The sequence below is a fragment of the Bos javanicus genome, chromosome 2 (genome assembly GCF_032452875.1).
Source record: "Bos javanicus breed banteng chromosome 2, ARS-OSU_banteng_1.0, whole genome shotgun sequence".
Classification (NCBI taxonomy): Eukaryota; Metazoa; Chordata; class Mammalia; order Artiodactyla; family Bovidae; genus Bos; species Bos javanicus.
In genome coordinates, this window is record NC_083869.1 from 64,232,343 (window position 1) to 64,251,400 (window position 19,058).

The following is a 19,058-nucleotide window of genomic DNA, read 5'->3' on the forward strand; positions in this document are numbered from 1 at the left end:
GGTTTTCGAAAAGGCAGAGGAACAAGAGATCAAATTGCCAACATCCGCTGGATCATGGGAAAAGCAAGAGGGTTCCAGAAAAACATCTATTTCTGCTTTATTGACTATGCCAAAGCCTTTTACTGTGTGGATCACAATAAACTGTGGAAAATTCTGAAAGAGATGGAAATACCAGACCACCTGATCTGCTTCTTGAGAAACCTGTATGCAGGTCAGGAAGCAACAGTTAGAACTGGACATGGAACAACAGACAGGTTCCAAATAGGAAAAGGAGTACATCAAGGCTGTATATTGTCCCCCTGCTTATTTAACTTATATGCAGAGTACATCATGAGAAACACTGGACTGGAAGAAGCACAAGCTGGAATCAAGATTGCTGGGAGAAATATCAATAACCTCAGATATGCAGATGACACCACCCTTATGGCAGAAAGTGAAGAGGAACTAAAGAGCCTCTTGATGAAAGTGAAAGTGGAGAGTGGAAAAAGTTGGCTTAAAGCTCAACATTCAGAAAACTAAGATTATGGCATCCGGTCTCATCACCTCATGGGAAATAGACGGGGAAACAGTGGAAACAGTGTCAGACTTTATTTTGGGGGGCTCCAAAATCACTGCAGATGGTGACTGCAGCCATGAAATTAAAAAACACTTACTCCTTGGAAGGAAAGTTATGAACAACCTGGATAGCATATTCAAAAGCAGAGACATTACTTTGCCAACAAAGGTTCATCTAGTCAAGGCTATGGTTTTTCCTGTGGTCATGTATGGATGTAAGAGTTGGACTGTGAAGAAGGCTGAGCACTGAAGAATTGATGCTTTTGAACTTGGTGTTGGAGAAGATTCTTGAGAGTCCCTTGGACTGCAAGAAGATCCAATCAGTCCATTCTGAAGGAGATCAGCCCTGGGATTTCTTTGGAAGGAATGATGCTGAAGCTGAAACTCCAGTACTTTGGCCACCTCATGCGAAGAACTGACTCATTGGAAAAGACTCTGATGCTTGGAGGGATTGGGGGCAGGAGGAGAAGGGGACGACAGAGGATGAGATGGCTGGATGGCATCACTGACTCAATGGACATGAATCTGGGGGAACTCTGGGAGTTGGTGATGGACAGGGAGGCCTGGCGTGCTGCAATTCATGGGGACACAAAGAGTCGGACACGACTGAGCGACTGAACTGAACTGAACTGATATAGTATTTGTTTTTCTCTTTTTGACTTACTTCACTCAGTATGACAATCCCTAGGTCTATCCATGTCTCTGCAAATGGCACTATTTCATTTGTTTTTATGGCTGAGTAATATTCCATTGATATATGTACCACATCTTCTTAATCCATTCCATACTTTTAGGTTGCTTCCAGTCCTGTCTATTGTAAATAGTGCTGCAGTGAACATTGGGATACATATATCTTTTCTGTGTTTAACTTTTTGAGAAACTGTCAACTGGTTTTCCAAACTTCCTATATACCCTTCTGCATTTCCATCAGCTATGTATGAGAATTTAAGTTGCTCTACATCCTTGCCAACACTTGATATTGTTAATATTTTTAACTTTGTTGATTCTTGTAGGTGTGAGTAAATGTAACTAAGATTTTAACTTTCTTTCCTCTAGTGACTCATGATGATGATCATCTTTTCATGCAGTGATTTACCATTTTTATATCTTCTTTGATAAGGTTGTATTTAAATCTTCTGCACATTTAAATTGGGTTGTTGTCTTAAGTTTAAAATTACTTACAGAAGTATATTTTTAAACTTCCATATGTCTGCAAGTTGTTTCTTTGTTACTACTTTACAATTTATTGAACATCATCTGAGAAAACATCCTATATGAAACTTGTGGGCTAGAAATCTTTGGTCTATTGACATTGCTTAATGAAAGGGAAACATATCTATTCTCTCTCAGAAGCTTTGTTCTACATCAATATTTCTTGAATTCAAGAATAGGCGACCCCTCCAAAATTACCCATAGATAAGCTAAGAAATGTTTTTCAGCATTAGGCATTTGATGCTTCACTGATTCATTACCTGCTTCAGCACACACTGAATATCTCTCAGGCCCCTGACCTTTACATAAGTGGTGGGACATCCTGAAAGTTGCACTGTAAACAGACAATAGATAATTAAGTTTTCTAGTAACCTCGGTTAACTCTCTCATAGCCTTCCTATGTGTTCTTTTGGGTTCTCTATGGAGACGATCATACCAGGATCCTCTGATTATGAGATCACTTCTTCCTTGATATACTTTGATTACTAGGTTCCTGAGGGAGTCTGCTCTCCTACTTTACTTTCTCCCTCTTGGGTTGCCATTTGGGGCCATCTCCTTTGCTGGTTCCTCTTTATCTTCTTGACTTTTTAAAGTTGAAATGGCTTATGGGATTTAATCTTGAAACATCTTCTCTTTTCTAACTGTGTTCTCAGCCTTAATGGCCCACCTGATATGACGATAAATTTAATTTAACCATCTATGGTGGCTCAGAAGGTAAAGTGTCTGCCTGCAATGCAGGAGACCTGGGTTCAATCCCTGGGTTGGGAAGATCCCCTGGAGAAGGAAATGGCAACCCACTCCAGTACTCTTGCCTGGAAAATTCCATGGTCTGAGGAGCCTGGTAGGCTACAGTCCATGGAATCACAAAGAGTCAGACATGACTGAGCGACTTCATTTCACTGTATACAATTCCCAAATATACATCTCCATCCTGGACTTGTGCCCTGAACACAATACTTTAATATTTATTCAACTGCCTTCCCAATACCTCATTTTGGTTGGCAAATATCAATAATTACAATAACAGCCATCAAATCATACTAACTAACACAAGCTCCACCACCACAAATATTTACATGGTCCTTAGCAAAAGCCAGGAGCTATTTGAAGGGCTTTATTTACATAGCTATTTAAAAACATAACTTAATAGGCATCCTAATCTTAACACATCTAACACTAAACTTCATATTCTTCCACTAAAATTTGCTTTACTTATTGTCTTCTGCATTTCAATTAATAGCAACTCCATCCTTTTGCCTGCTAAGTCCAAACACTTATTATTTTTCTTGTTATGGTCCTGCCCAAGTCACTCTGTCTTACCTGGGTTTTTGTAGTAGCCTAATAACAGATACTCCCCCTTACCATCTTCCTTTTTCTTCTGTAATTAGTTTGCAATATGGGGCTTCCCATGTGGCATCAGTGGTAAAGAATAAGCCTGCCAATGCAGGAGACGTAAGACACCTGGGTTTGACCCCTGGGTTGGGAAGATCCTCTGGAGAAGGGCATGGTAATCCACTGCAGTATTCTTGCCTGGAGAATTCTACGGCCAGGGGAGCCTGGCAGGCTACAGTCCATGGGGTCACAAAGAGTCGGATACAACTGAAGCGACTTAGCATGCAGGCAACCAGAATAATCTATTAAATACAAGTCAGATCATGGAATTCCTCTGCTCAAAACTCTTTGGGGGATTCGCTGGTGGTCCAGTGGTTTGAACTCTGCACTTTGATTGATGAGGGAGTGGGTTTAATCCCTGGTTGGGGAACTAAGATTTCACAAACTGTACAGGGTGACAAAAAACAAACAAAATACCGCCCCCCGCCGCAAAACCTCTCTGTATCCCTCCCCTCCCACATCACTTAAGAGTAAAGCCAGTCCTTCAGTTCAGTTCAGTCGCTCAGTTCTATCGGACTCTTTGTGACCCCATGGACTGCAGCATGCCAGCCTTCCCTGTCCATCACCAACTCCCGGAGCTTGCTCAAACTCATGTCCATCATGTCGGTGCTGCCATCCAACCATCTCCTCTGTTGTCCCCTTCTCCTCCTGCTCTCAATCTTTCCCAACATCAGGGTCTTTTCCAGTGAGTCAGTTCTTCACATCAGGTGGCCAAAGTATTGGAGTTTCAGCTTCAACATGAGTCCTTCCAATGAACACCCAGGACTGATCTCCTTTAGGACTGACTAATGTCTTTGCAGTTCAAGGGACTCTCAAGAATCTTCTTCAATACCACAGTTCAAAAGCATCAATTTTTTTGATGCAAAGCTTTCTTTATAGTCCAACTCTCACATCCATACATGACTACTGGAAAAACCACAGCTTTGACTAGTTGGACCTTTGTCAGTAAAGTAATGTATCTGCTTTTTAATATGCTGTCTAGGTTGGTCATAGTTTTTCTTCCAAGGAGCAAGAGTCTTTTAATTTCATGGCTACAGTCACCATCTTCCCTGATTTTGGAGGCCCCCCAAATATAGTCTGTCTGTTTCCACTGTTTCCCCATTTGCCATGGTGATGGGACCAGATGCCATGGTCTTAGTTTTTTGAATATTGAGTTTTAAGCCAACTTTTTCAGTCTCCTCTTTCACTTTCATCAAGAGGCTCTTTAGTTCTTTGCTTTCTGCCATTAGGGTGGTGTCATCTGCGTATCTGAGGTTATTGATATTTCTCCTGGCAGTCTTGATTGCAGCTTGTGCTTCATCCAGCCCAGCATTTCACATGATGTACTCTGCATATATGTTAAATAAGCAGGGTGATGATATACAGCCTTGACCTACTCCTTTCCCAATTTGGAATCAGTCTGTTCTGTGTCCAGTTCTAACTGTTGCTTCTTGACCTGCAAACAGATTTCTCAGGAGGTAAGTAAGGTGGTCTGATATTCCCATCTCTTTAAGAATTTTCCACAGTTTGTTGTGATCTACACAGTCAAAAGCTTTGATGTAGTCAATAAGGCAGAAGTAGATGTTTTTATGGAATTCTCTTGCTTTTTCTGTGATCCAATGGATGTTGGCAATTTGATCTCTAGTTCCTCTGCCTTTTCTAAATCCAGCTTGAACATCTGTAAGTTCTCCGTTCACGTCCTGTTGAAGCCTAGCTTGGAGAATTTTGAGCGCTACTTTGCTAGCGTGTGAGATGAGTACAGTTTTGTCATAGTTTGAACATTCTTTGGCATTGCCTTTCTTTGGGATTGCGATGAAAACTGACCTTTTCCAGGTCTGTGGCCACTGCTGAGTTTTCCAAATTTCCTGGCATATTGAGTACAGCACTTTCATAGTATCATCTTTTGGAATTTGAAATAACTCAGCTGAAATTCCTTTGCCTCCACTAGCTTTGTTCATAGTGATGCTTCCTAAGGCCCACTTGACTTCTTACTCCAGGATGTCTGGGTCTAGCTCAGTGGTCACACCAACATGGTTATTTGGGTCATTAAACTCTTTTTTATATAGTTCTTCTGTGTATTCTTGCCACCTCTTTTAATATCTTATGCTTCTGCTAGGTCCATACCATTTCTGTCCTTTATTGTGCCTATCTTTGCATGAAATATTCCCTTGGTATCTCTAATTTTCTTGAAGAGATCTCTAGTCTTTCCCATTCTATTGTTTTCCTCTATTTCTTTGCATTGATCACTGAGGAAGGCTTTCTTATCTCTCCTTGCTATTCTTTGAAACTCTGCATTCAAATGGCCTGTTATGTCCCACCCAATGATCTGCCCTCTCAGACCATCCCCGTAACTCTCACACCTCACTCTTTCCATCCCTACTGCCTCACTGCTGTTCTCAGACCTCTCCCAGCACACTCTTCTCTAAGGGCCACTGCACCTGCTCTTTCTGCTTCCCAGGACTATCTGCCCTCAGATACCTACATGGCTCACTGCTTCTTTGCCTCTTGTATTTACTTACTGCAGCCATGAAATTAAAAGACACTTACTCCTTGGAAAGAAAGTTATGACCAACCTAGATAGCATATTCAAAAGCAGAGACATTACTTTGCCAACAAAGGTTCGTCTAGACAAGGCTATGGTTTTTCCTGTGGTCATGTATGGATGTAAGAGTTGGACTGTGAAGAAGGCTGAGCACCAAAGAATTGATGCTTTTGAACTGTGGTGTTGGAGAAGACTCTTGAGAGTCCCTTGGACTGCAAGGAGATCCAACCAGTCCATTCTGAAGGAGATCAGCCCTGGGATTTCTTCGGAAGGAATGATGCTAAAGCTGAAACTCCAGTACTCTGGCCACCTCATGTGAAGAGTTGACTCATTGGAAAAGACTCTGATGCTTGGAGGGATTGGGGGCAAGAGGAGAAGGGGATGACAGAGGATGAGATGGCTGGATGGCATCACTGACTCGATGGACGTGAGTCTGAGTGAACTTCGGGAGTTGGTGATGGACAGGGAGGCCTGGCATGCTGCGATTCAAGGGGTTGCAAAGACTTGGACACGACTGAACGACTGATCTGATCTGATCTGATCTGATTTACTTACTCACAGTTGGCATTTTCAGTGGGATTATCACTGAGAATTTTGCTTAAACTTGAATACCACCCAACCCTCCCTGCTTTATTCTTGTCCTTAGCACTGATGATTTTCTAACAAAAAGTAGTATTTCCTTATTTTTTTCTAATGTCTGTCTTCTCCTGCAGAATATAAGTTCCACAAGATCAAAATGTTTTTTTCTGAATTTATACTCATTTATATTTTCCAGCACTGAAACACAGCAAGCACTCAATACATAACTGAGAAGTAAATAATTGAGACAACTAGACAGGATATATTTTGAATTTAGAACCAAAGACTTGATGGATTGGAGGTGGGGCCATCAATTTATCCTCTCACTTACATGGGCCTGATACAATTAAAACTACCAACTTGCAGAGGAAAAAACACAGCAGAACATAACAGTAAGGTGCCTGTAGCCCAGGGTCTGACTTGCCACTCAACTCTTGTCTACTTGGACACCGATTTCCTGGACATTGTCCCTTAAATTATTCACCAGCATGATACTTTATTCTGGTGGGGAGGACCTTTTTGGAAATATTTACTTCTTGGTACCATGTTGATCAATCTTTTAACAGAATTTTTAATATTAAACAAACTGGCAATGAAAAATTGCAAACTTTTAGACATTATAAAAACATCTTAACATTGGATCTGTAGCTGTCCTTTATTTATATTATTTACTTATGAGGGAAAGTAACACTTGAACTTCATTTTAGGTCACCTGTCCAGCCACAGTAATGTATATGATTTTAATTTACAGGTCACTGTAAATTATTTACAGTGTAAATTATTTACATTTACAGTGACCTGTAAATTAAAACTTCAAACCATCAGTATTCACGGAGTGCCCATTACTGCATATTCCTGTTGTAAATACTACTGGGCTGTAAATAAGTAGAAGACACAGTCTCTGGTTGGATCAGTGGGGGACTTACTGTGACTTGCCTGCATTTCTCAACTATAGCATCAAGCAAAAGAATGATTTGAGCACTATTTTAAAGCTCTATTCAGTTTTCACAGTATAGTTATTTTTTTACCTGATTTTTACATCTATCTGAATAAATGACTTAAAGTTTTTCCTCTTCAACTTTTCAACTGGTGATCTGTTTATCCAACAAATTATTTCGCCAACAAACACTGTCACTCAGGGTAACTGAACATTTCAGCACTTGCAAAGAATGTATGAAAGCAGGCATAATCCCATTGGTTGTATTCTTTATACTTTAAGATTTATGTATATCTAGGACTGCTGTTATTTTCATTTAAAAAATTTTGCCATAATCCCCATAAGCCTATAACCAGTAGAAATATATGTGATTATATTGCAGTGGCATATTAAAATAGTTCAAAGTATATTATAGACAGGAGCAGAAGAAGAAACTTATTTCATCTGCAGAAGAAACTATTTTAGTTGGGAAAAAAATATGTTTCAGAAGTCATGATTTTATAATAAAATAGCATTTCTTTAAAAAGAACATTCCCATTAAAATGTGAGAGAAAATATGATAATCCTTTTAACTCAGGCTGGGGCTAACCTGAGTCCAGCATTTTCTTGCCTGAAGCAGATTTTCCTTTTATCTTTCAAAATGTCAACAGGAGGCATTGGGCCCAGCTTCATCGCGAATTACAGGGTGGTTCTCTCTCCATAAACTTGATTCTCAAATGTACTTGGGAACTAACTTCTGACTGCAGACAAATGACTGTTAGTTCTAGCTTTTACCTCCCAATTACAATATCTTACTTTGAATATCCCTGTCGGTTTCTGGATCAGGCTGATGATAAGATTCCAGGACCTGTTTGTTCAGTTCCTTAGCATTCGTTCCACCCAGAGAGAGCAAGCAGAGGTTTGGGATGCGGGTAAGGGGATGGATATGTCTACCAGGATGGATTGATTTTTCTTATCGGAAACTGGGAGAGGAAACCATTATTTCCCCATTGGGATCCCCATTTCCCCTTTCACTTCCTCTGTTTGGGGCAGACAATAGAAGCCTCCAGGCCCCGCTCTCCCCGCGCTGTTCCCGGTAGCCCCCTCGCCCCCTCGCCCCCTCCTCCCCTCCGCGCCCACGCCCCGCACCCACCGGCTCCCCCAACTCCGGCTCCAGGCAGAGATTTGTCAGAACCGTTGGGTTGAGACTGATTATGATTGCAGCAGATGGGCTGGATTTGACAGCCTGATTCTAAGCAGCTTCTGATGGGGGGGCCGCGGAGGGGCGGGGAGGGGAGAAGGTGGGGGGCGGGAATCTACAGGCCGGAGCCGCCTGCTAGGAGCGCACCGCGCGGCCCCGCCAGGCGCAACGGGGCAGCTGTTTAACGCGCGTCTCCGGGAGGAAAGTGGCACGCAGATCCCAGGGGCCTCCCAGAAGGCCGGGGAAACGTCCCATTGCCGAAAGGGCACCCAGCACCCCGAGGCAGGCTCAGGAAGACCAACCCAACACAACAAAGCGGAAGAGCGCCCGGGAGCGCACGGAGGAGGCTCGGCTGCCGGCCGCGGTAGGCGGCGGGGCGCGTCTGGCCCCAGCTGCCTCCGTGAGCCCGGGGCATGGCAAGTTTATCAACTGCGGGCTCCGCGGCCAGCGCCTTGCTGGCCCCGAAGTGACAGCATTGCAGGGTCTGCCCATCCCGGCCCCGACCCATTGCAAGATGCTCCACCACCGGCCAGGTAAGGAGATGCCAGCCTGTTCCCCTCCCGGGCGCGCCTCCCGCTCACGCCGCCCGCGCTCTCCAGCCTGACCCTTCGGCCCCTTTGCTTCCACTAGTCCGCGTGGACTCTTTGCTTCTGGGCCTCCCTCTGTGGTCTCCTCGGTCCATCTCTGCCCTCTACCGCCCTCCCTCACTGTCGCCCTTCTTTTTCCACCTTACCGGATCCCAACGGCAGGGGGATAAGTTCGGAGGTGGCATGAGGTTCCGGCTCTCTTCCCCAAGCGCCTGCACCCGGACCCGCCTAGCAGGCTGTGGGTGGGAGCCGCGATGTGTGCTTTCTTCCCCTTTCCCGCTCCCACGCAGTCCAAGCCTCGCACAACACACACACACCCTCCTTTCCACCTGTGGGGCCTTGTTTTTGTGCTGGAAGCGCAAATGAAAACAAGCACACGTGCAGACACAATTCCACGTTGGCATCCTCCAGAGACTCCTGAAGGGAGAGGGGTGGCGGGGAAGGGACTGATCTTGAGAACTCCGACTCATCCAAGTGCAGGACCAGTGCTTCTTCCTGCTCCTTGGCCTTGATTCTGTGTCCTGGGCTAGCAGACAGAGCCTGGCCCCTCCAGGGGGGTCGGGAGACTACTGTACTTGGCACTGGCAATGCTGTGCCACCAGAAACCCTTCAACCTCCCCCCCCCCCCCACCCCCCATCCCCAGGGGCCAGCGGCCTGGGACCACTTCTGGCCCCTGGGGCCTGCCTCCATCCCGGTACCCCCAGGCCCATCACCAGTGGTCTCTGACCTTGTCTACCCAGCTCAGGTTGTCTGGCCCTGGCAGCCCCTCACTGGTTGCTGTCTCCCCAGCTCACCAGGAGCTACTAGTATGTGCCCTGTTGCTACTGGCAACTGCCTGTGCTGAAAGCTCAGCCCCCAAAGCCGCTTAATGCTGATTGATGGGCAGAAACGTGATATTTTCTGGAGCTTAGCAGCCAGGCTAGTGCAGGGGCCCTCCCTGCCACTGGAGCCCTGCAGACCTCCTGCTACTCTAGGCCCTACCCCACCCTACCCCACCCCACCCCACCCCACCCTACCCCACCCCACCCCACCCCACCCCACCCCACCCCACCCCACCTCACCTCACCTCACCCCACCCCACCTTACCCCTTAGTCAAAAGGGACTGTTTGAATCACCTTAGCCCCTGGGCATAAATTTGGTGTCTGCATTTGCTTTCCTGAGTCACTAGCAGTCTCGCTGGAGTTTCCTTTCTTGATTCTGTTGAGATGGCTTGTGTTGAGAAGGATAAACAAGGCAACAGTTTCTGGTCACTGTGGTCTTCCTTTCCACTGCCAGCCCCCACCTCCTCACACAGAGGTGGACTTCAGATAGATCATATCATGACCTGAACTGTGCCTACAAATGCTGCGGAAAACATTTTCCAAAAATAATTCATTTCCTCTCAGCACCTCTTCCTTAGCAGACTCCTCTCCTCCCACTGCACTGCCTCTTCCCTCCTCCCATAGGAGCTGGTCCTCTGCAGTCCAAGGAGACACAACCCCGGAAATAAGCCTGAGCTTGGGATGCTCTGTGCTGGGCCAGCCTATACCACCTCTGTGTTTTTGCACATTAGCCATCCAAAATCATTACCCCTTCCCTTCTCTGGGATGGCAACCTCCTCCTCTAAGCTATTGTGAACTAAAAGAAATTTTTGCAGGCTCATAGAAATTCCTGCACCTGTCTGTCCCCCTTCTCTTCTTCTCCAATACTGAACGCAAAGGACCAGCTTTGATTATCAGTGAAATTTTCTTCAAAGTAAGTTTTGGTTCTACAGTTTTTTTCTGAGCACCTTAGTGTTTTGGGCAGAATATTTTCACTATCTAAATAGTCTAGCTTCATTTTACATGTGGATATTAATTTGGAAAACGATGTGATGTTTTAAGCCATTCATTTGTTCATGCCAACCAAGCTTTTTTGTGAGCTCTCCTGTGTTGGACACCAACCAAGGACATGGATTGGAAATGGAGCAGAGACGAGTCCCAAATGGCTGTGGTCATTTTAAAGCCTCCATTAAAGCTGGACTGTGGTTATTGCCATGATGGTTAATATTACAATAGCACACTACGTTCGACCAGGACTTTACAGTGTACAAAAGGCTTTCACAGGCATTATCTCCTTTAATCCCAGCAGTGGGAATTTTCAATAGTAGGGATTCCACCAAAAGGCCCAATAAGACTCGCCAATCCCGCTTAACCAAAAATAAAAAGAATCTCGCCGATCATCCCAACAGCTGACAGAGCTGTAAAACACAGAGTAAACAATTCAGAAGGAGCTTAGGAAGCTTAGTTACTGGAATGTAGCTTGAGGAAGATAAGTGAAATGCATGGAACATGGGCATTAGCAGAAACGCATCTTGGGAAGACGCTCCATCCTGAAAGGGCTGGCCGCTCGAGGTGGCTTTCTGGGCTCTGGACCTTTGCCTTATGCCAAGATCTAAAATAGGATGAAAGTGTTAGCACAAAGTTGCTGAGAGACTAGCAAATTAAGCAAAATGAGTAGGCAATGATGTTACTTTCTTTAGCTACAAGGCATTCTTGAGATATCCGCAAGTTTCTGGCATATATTTACTTTAGAAATGAAGCAATTTTCTGTATTTAGAGCATAAAACTTAAGAGTTTTTGTGCCTTGTCTGAGCCATATGAAGACAATCAGGGTTTTATTTTCCACGCACTACTTGGAAAACTAGGGTTATATTTGGAAACAGGTGGATAAATAGAAATTTCTCTGTTTTATCATTTATAGGGAAAACGTGCAGAAGGTCTTCATGTCGATTTGTTCCTTTTTTCTTATTCTTCAACATGGAGGGCAGCTGTTTCTCATGTCTCAGCTGTGAATATCACTCATGACTTCCCTCCAAAGACGATGTCAAGAATGCCAACTGGTAGAAAATTTGGTTGGCATTTCAGACATCATGTGAGGCCTCTTGTTTGTCATTTTGAAAAGTTTTATTCAAAGAAGATTTACAAGCAAGATGGTATATCATAAGGAGCTAATTATGGCCAGAGGCTGGCTGTGGGTACCACTAACTAGATAACAGATAAGCCAAGAAAGTAATCACAGAGTAAGGTCTGTTGTTAGGAAAGAATGAGATACCCAAGGAAGCTTTTTCTTGTTTGGTATCATAAGGGCTTTGTGGAAAACTTTTGATGTGTAGGTATTTTGGTTTTAAGGTTTTTTTGTGTGTGTGTGTGTGTGGAGAATCTGTTTTCTCAACCCTGATACTCTGGCATTCCTTGTATTATTTTTAATTCTTAGATGTTAAAACATTAAGATTAGAGTTGAACTTACATGCTTAGGTTGACTGTATGTCAATGAAAAACATATAACATATATATATATATATGAAGTTTGATTGGATCTAGTGGGCCCTCCTCTAACAGGGGGACTTCTGTAGCTTTAGTTGGGTGCTTGAGGTTTCAAGTGAAGTTTACAGAGAGGTATGATTGATTCCAACCCTAGGCATCCTCCTCTGATTTTCCTGTTTAATGTGAGAGACATGAGTGGAGGAAAGTTGTGGGCACTGTGATGATGGCTAACATCACCCTGCTGCAGGGTTGTCAGGCTTCCCCATGACTCTCTAACCTAAACCCTGATTATTGATTTGCTTGTTCAATAAATATTTGTTGAGCATTTTTAGAGACCAGGCTCTGTGGCCCAAGCCTCTTTGCTTTTTCTGCAGAGCTCTGCCATTTCATCTAGTCCATTAGCCGTGTTCCTTTCAAATATCTGATGGTTTTGCCCTTCGGGGTTCCTGTAGCTGCGGTTTAGAGGACACAGAATGTGGTGCTTGAGAGGCTTTCTTGCTGCAGTGAAGTCCTATAGTATTGCTGCCGAAGGCTGCTGCCTCTGACCGTTGTTTCTTCCTAAATATTACTCTCTTCCAACCTTCATTCTCCCAGTAACTCTGTTCAAATGTCTCCTCCTGCTTAGACTTCTTAGACGGCAGTGAATTAAGTAAGCAGTCCCTGTGAATTCATTGCTCATCTCAAAGAGCATGGCTGTTTCGTGTTACTCGATGTTAACTTAGCACACAAATATATTAAGGGAGTTTCTGGTTCTGAACCCAGATTCTCAGGTTCTCTGACAGCTAGGGAGGGTTGAAATAAAGGGAAGGAAGTGAATCATCATATGCTGAGTTGAAAGATGTCGAAAATAGGTCATGGCACTTACGGTTGCAGGTAAGACTGTGACTCCTAAATGGATTGTGGGTTCAGAGTGTTGCTATAACTGCAAGTTACCTGGCAGATGGTTAAGAGATTAAGCCTAGGAGTCTTGTAGACTTGGACTCAGATCCTGATACCATCATTTACTACTGATGTGATTTGAGGCAAAGTTGTTAATCTCTATAACCTCAGCTTGGTTTCCTTATTAATGAAAGAGAAAACAACAAAGCATTAAGTATAAATTCTAACATATACATTCTAAGTATACATTCATGGGTTTAGGACAACATCTAATATGCAAGAAGATTAGTGTATGTTCTCTGATGTGGCCTTTTAATGTTTTTCCATTGCGTTGGAACTCAATAGGACTGGTTTTTCACATCTATATCATCTTTGAACTGTCTCCCAGCACCGTACAGAGAGTCACCATTATAGGAGAGTTATAGTTTAAGGCCATTGCAGTTACTTTCCGAAGGAGCACATGCCTTTTGCAAGTATGATGGGAGATGGTACCTGTTTCTCTCTTTGAGCACAAACAGTTTAGTTTCCAGGGTTCCAAGGTAAACCTAGAAACTTTCAGTTAACATTCAGTTCATCCTGTGAAAGGCACTGTGCTGGGCTGCAAGGGATGCAAAGAGATAAAAACAGTTTGTTCTTAGCTTTCAAGGTGGGAGAGAGGATATGTTGATGTGAAAAAAAATTACAGCATAATAGTAAGAAACTTCATCATAATGAAGACACCTGTCGCTTAGTAAGCCCTGGTGTGTGTCAGACACATCCTTTATTAAAATCAGAATATGATATCTGTGAGAGATGTTATTTTAGATGTTATTTATTTTATCATATCTCTATCCATTATAGAGATAGGATAAAGGTAAACTTAAGTTTCATAGTGATATTATTAACAAAATACTATTGGTTGCAAAGGAGAGTGTCAGCCTTATCAGAGAAGCGTTCCTCAGGTGGTTTTTGCTGGTGTTTGAATGAGTTGTCTGGAAATATTGAAAGTGACTTATTTCATAACCACATTATCCAGGGTTGTATTGGGGTTCAACAATCTCTTGATCCCCTGTGATCTGTTCATAGCATTATAGAAAAGAGAGAAAGAAAAGACTAGACGTTGTTAAGCAGCCATTGAGGAATTCATTCTCTTCTCTTTCTCAAGTCTTTGTTCATTTTCGTTGTACATGCCCCCACGGAAAATATCTTACTCACTTCCCTTGAAATGTTCTTCCTTATTCTAAGGACCACATTATCATCAATGATTTTTTTGAATTTATGTGTTATTCTATTGCTTAACATTAAAGTGACCAAGTTTTTCTGTAGTGTAGTTCATATCAAGTTTATGAACACACATGGATGTCTGCCAAATGGTAAGTGTGGCATTCTAAAATAGCATGGATTGTTGACTACCGGCATCAGAGTCAAATCCAAGATTCAACACACATTTCATGTGATGCAAATTCTGATACGTTGACTTCTCCCAAACGGTTCCTCTTTTGTTTTTCCTTTTAGTCACGTCTTGTCTTTTCACCTAAACATGTTAATATTCTAATATTGTAATGCTTTTCTTCCCACCTCCTCCCAAGTGACAAATGTCCAAACTCAACTGTCACTCTCCATTTTTTCCTATTAAGACTGTATAAAATGAACTGTCTTCTCAGATTTTTGGAGTGGTGTTTTTATACTAGGAATCCTAAATTTGCCTGAATCACTGTAACATGAAGAGAATCCCATAGGCTATCTAAATATTTGGGCATATGAATTTTAATCATTCATAATGATATTTTAAAGGAGACAGGTAGTCTCTTGAGAAAGCATAGGTTGATCTTTGCAGCTCATCATCCGCTGTGCCCAATTTAAAGAAATTCCAGCATAAAAAGAATGGTAGCCAAACACAGAATTTCTGTGCATTGCCAGAAGTCTTTCTTGCCTGCCATCTTTCATTCACTTGTTTATTCATTAATTTAGTCAACAGACTGGGATTAAATACCTGCCATGTGTCAGGCAACATGTCAGGCTTAAGAGTCACTGCAACCAGTGTCCATTCTTCAACAGAAAGTCATTAATTCTCAAAAGAAACAAGTGCACACATTTGCCATTGCACATTTCTGCCCATTTCCTGCTTTGTGACTTATTTCAGGTGATCTCATTCTTATTGCATTAATATACTATTTCACATTGATTTTCTTTTTATTTCACCGAAACATTTATTCAGAAAATAGAAGCTTTTGCTCTTCTAAAAGTTTCTATCTAGACTCTAGTCTATCTCAGAATCTACACTGGTTTTCCTGGTATATTTTCACTTGTCTTTTTTGCTCAGTTCTCGATGTCCAGTAGGCTTTTCATAAATATTTGTTAACTAGACAGCAGGAAGGAAAGGAAGACCTGAGGAAGCTTAGGAATTTCTTAAGGTGTTCAATTCAGTTCAGTCGCTCAGTCATGTCTGACTCTTTGAGACCCCATGAACTGCAGCATGCCAGGCCTCCCTGTCCATCACCAACTCCTAGAGCCGACCCAAACTCATGTCCATTGAGTCCGTAATGCCATTCAACCATCTCATCCTCTGTCATCCCCTTCTCCTCCTGCCCTCAATCTTTCCCAGCATTAGGGTCTTTTCAAATGAGTCAGCTCTTTGCATCAGGTGGCCAAAGTTATTGGAGTTTCAGCTTCAACATCAGTCCTTCCAATGAACACCCAGGACCAATCTCCTTTAGGATGGACTAGTTGGATCTCCTTGCAGTCCAAGGGACTCTCAAGAAGTTTCTCCAGCACCACAGTTCAAAAGCATTGATTCTTCGGAGCTCAGCTTTCTTTATAGTTCAACTCTCACATCCATACATGACTACTGGAAAAACCATAGCCTTGACTAGACAGACCTTTGTTGACAAAGTAATGTCTCTGCTTTTTAATATGCTGTCTAGGTTGGTCATAAACATTAAAGTGTGAGGAATTAGTAAATTCTATGATTTGGGGGTTAACATACTCCAAAATGACAGTCATCGTTCTTCCTGCACATCATCATGTCTGCCTCAGATCATATGAGGGAATGTATCCTCTTTTTCATTGGACAGTCCATTTTAGGTTTTGGTGTACACAGCCTTATGTCTGTGTTTTCACCTTAGACATTTTGGTACTGGTGATGATTTTCCAGAACTGTTGGAACCCTGATGCTGCTTTGTGGACACCCGTCACCCACTCTGCTAAATTCTAATTACTCTGAAAGTTGCATTCTGTCTCAATATGACCTCTCTCTTCCTCTTCCTACAATGGCATATTTGGAGACATCCACTTTATTTCCATTCAAAGAGACCATGTGTAACACTTGTCCTGCACAAGACCTTGCCCCCGATTTCATGAATTTGTAGTGAGTTGTTAAAAAAAATGTCATTAGTTATAAAATTAGTTTTAAGATGCAGATGTCCCAGAGGAGCTTATTATATAGATGGAATAGGAAATATACCTGTAAGATAACAAAAACGTTTAGTGAAGGAAATCAGTGTAACAGAAGTGGAAAGATGAAATGGTAGATGAGGACCAGGTGGATGGGATAGGCTTCTAGGTTTGGGGGCGGGGAAGGAGGGTGAAGGAGAACATAGTTGACCCTAAAAGCTGATTGAAAAGAGGGAGAAGATCTAGGCAGGAGAGGGCTTGCTCTTTGGCTCTGAGACAGGCACTTGAAGCAGCCCCAGAAGAGAAGGGGTGCTGAAGATGGAAGAGCAGTGGGGACCCAGGATTAAGCGTTGCCACATGGGTGCTAAGCCATCTGGGCTCAATCCTCTGGGCTAACTTTACCCGAAATACATCTCCCTGGAATGGTGGGTCTGCTGGGTGTTGTAGATGTGTTAGTCCAAACAAGTCCCCATGGTTGAAAAGTAAAAAAAAACAGATTTTCTTTGCTGCAGATGTTCTCAGGGGCTTTAATACGCTAATCTTCATTGTTCATTTCTTAAGAGTTTCCCAAAATATTTTTGATTGCTGAATCCATTTTTTATGGGGATCCTGTTTCAGGAAATGCTGTTGGAGGCCATTGATGATTTGGAGTCATGTGGGTGGAAGATGTTAGGAGCAGGAACCTGAAGACTATGCATAGTGGGTGGGATATGAGGGAGAAACACAGGGTATGAGGAGACCGGCAGGTCAGGATGAAGGCCTGGATTGGGGAGTGCTATGAGAATGGGAAAGAAGAGAGAGATTTTGTGAGATTTTAGTGATTAAGAACCTCCATTCTTTTTTTTTTTTTTTTCAGTGACCAAATGGAAAAGATTTGCCAAGATAGGGAATCAGGGATGGCCCCAAACTTTTAGATTCTTATGCATTAGGAACCTTATCTAGCAATTTCTCTTTCTAAACTTCTGTTATCTTCCAGGTGGTAGTCAAAAGCAATGAAACTTGATGAAACGGGTATCTTTGCAGGCATGTACCTTTTTGGGGTGGATGCCCAATAGTCCAAATACTTCCTCAGTAAAACGAACTTAACACAGTCCTGCTATTTCAAATCATGTGTCTGGTATAACATTGTCATAAATGACCCAACACAGCTATTAGAGCTTCCTGAATTGGAAGTGGCTTGTTTTTGCTGAGGGAGTGAAGACACCACACCCTGCTGTTGGGAATCTGGCTAAAGGGCACTTGAGTTGGTTTTCCTCAACATGGGGAGCTTTATTGGAAATGACAGTGGGCACAGTATAGAAGTCACACCGATTTTGGTGCCAGTCTCTTGAGTTTATTCATCCCTGGAGAGGCAGAGATTTCGGCTTACAGAGTTGAGTCCCATCATTTGTCTGTTTGGTCTCCAAGGACCAGACTCCAGGTCTGTTCCTCGTCTGCATATACTGTTTAATTTGTGTGCAAGAAATTGTGCACCTGGCTTTTGGCTGTTTGCATAAGATTACACAGAATAATGATTTTTCTTTTTCTGTGATTATTTTCTATTTTTGAGAAATGTTCTTGATACCTTTTTCCCCCCGAATAGGCAGCAGAATCATGCAGTGGTATAAAATGAAAAGCTTTGCTGCTTTTTCTCTAAAATTGTTCATGGGAACAATTAGTTATAAGATTCCCAGTTTTCTTACATACTTATGAATACAAATACATTTAACTGCTTGATAACTCCTTCATTCCCTATATTTACTTCTTTCCATTGCTATACCTATTGTAACTCTGTTCATGTATTTGAAAGCTTGCAAATGATTCAAAGTAGTTGTGAATATTCAGTACTTCTGAATGTTTTTCTCTTTTATTGTTTGGAATTGCAAAAAGTGTCTGAATCCTTTTGGTTCTCCACTTACATTGCTTATTTGCACTGCTCATGGCCTTGAAAACCCTGAGTTATGCTTTTTTGAAAAAATTGTATTGGAGTACAGTTGATTTACAGTATTATGTTGGTTTCTGCTGTACAGAAAAATGAAATCATTTATACATGTACATTTATCCACTTTTTTTAGAGTCTTTTCTCGTGTAGGTCATTGCAGAGTTCCCTATCGGTAGACCCTTATTAGTTATCTATTTTATATAGAGTATATATGTCAATCCCATTATCCCAACTTATCCCTCCTCTCACAACCCCAATAAGCATGTTTGTTTTCTACATATGTGACTCTTTATGTTTTGTAAATAAGTTTATTTGTACCATTTTTTTTTCGATTCCACATATAAATGATATTATATGTGTCTTCTCTATACTTCTTACTTGACAGATCTCTGTCCATTGGTGCCTCACTTTGAAATTAACTTGTATTCTGTAAATAAACCAGTGTCCTTGAGCCTATCAACTCCTTCAGGCTATAGACTTTTATGTTGTTGCCTGATTTCTTTATTTGGCTGTCACTATTGGCTAAATTACTATATAATTGCAAAATCAGTCTTTTCCTTTTTTGTTTGTTTTTGTTCTGTTTTGTTTTTAGTGCTCTACTTCTGTGGCTATTTTAGTAATTGTCCCCAGCTCTTCT

At 42.4% G+C, this 19,058-nt stretch overlaps 1 protein-coding gene across 5 annotated transcripts in view; it reads left to right on the plus strand.

Annotated features, from left to right (window-relative positions):
• The window catches only part of NCKAP5 (NCK associated protein 5), a 1,114,793-nt gene that overhangs the window by 383,409 nt on the left and 712,326 nt on the right, over positions 1-19,058 (plus strand). The window contains exon 1 of one of the 5 annotated variants that reach the window (XM_061439584.1): positions 8,455-8,909. The exons of the other annotated variants lie outside the window; for them this stretch is intronic. The gene's annotated coding sequence lies outside the window, so the exon portion shown is untranslated. Of the gene's footprint in view, positions 1-8,454; positions 8,910-19,058 lie in introns of those variants that run through there. 5 annotated transcript variants of the gene reach the window in all.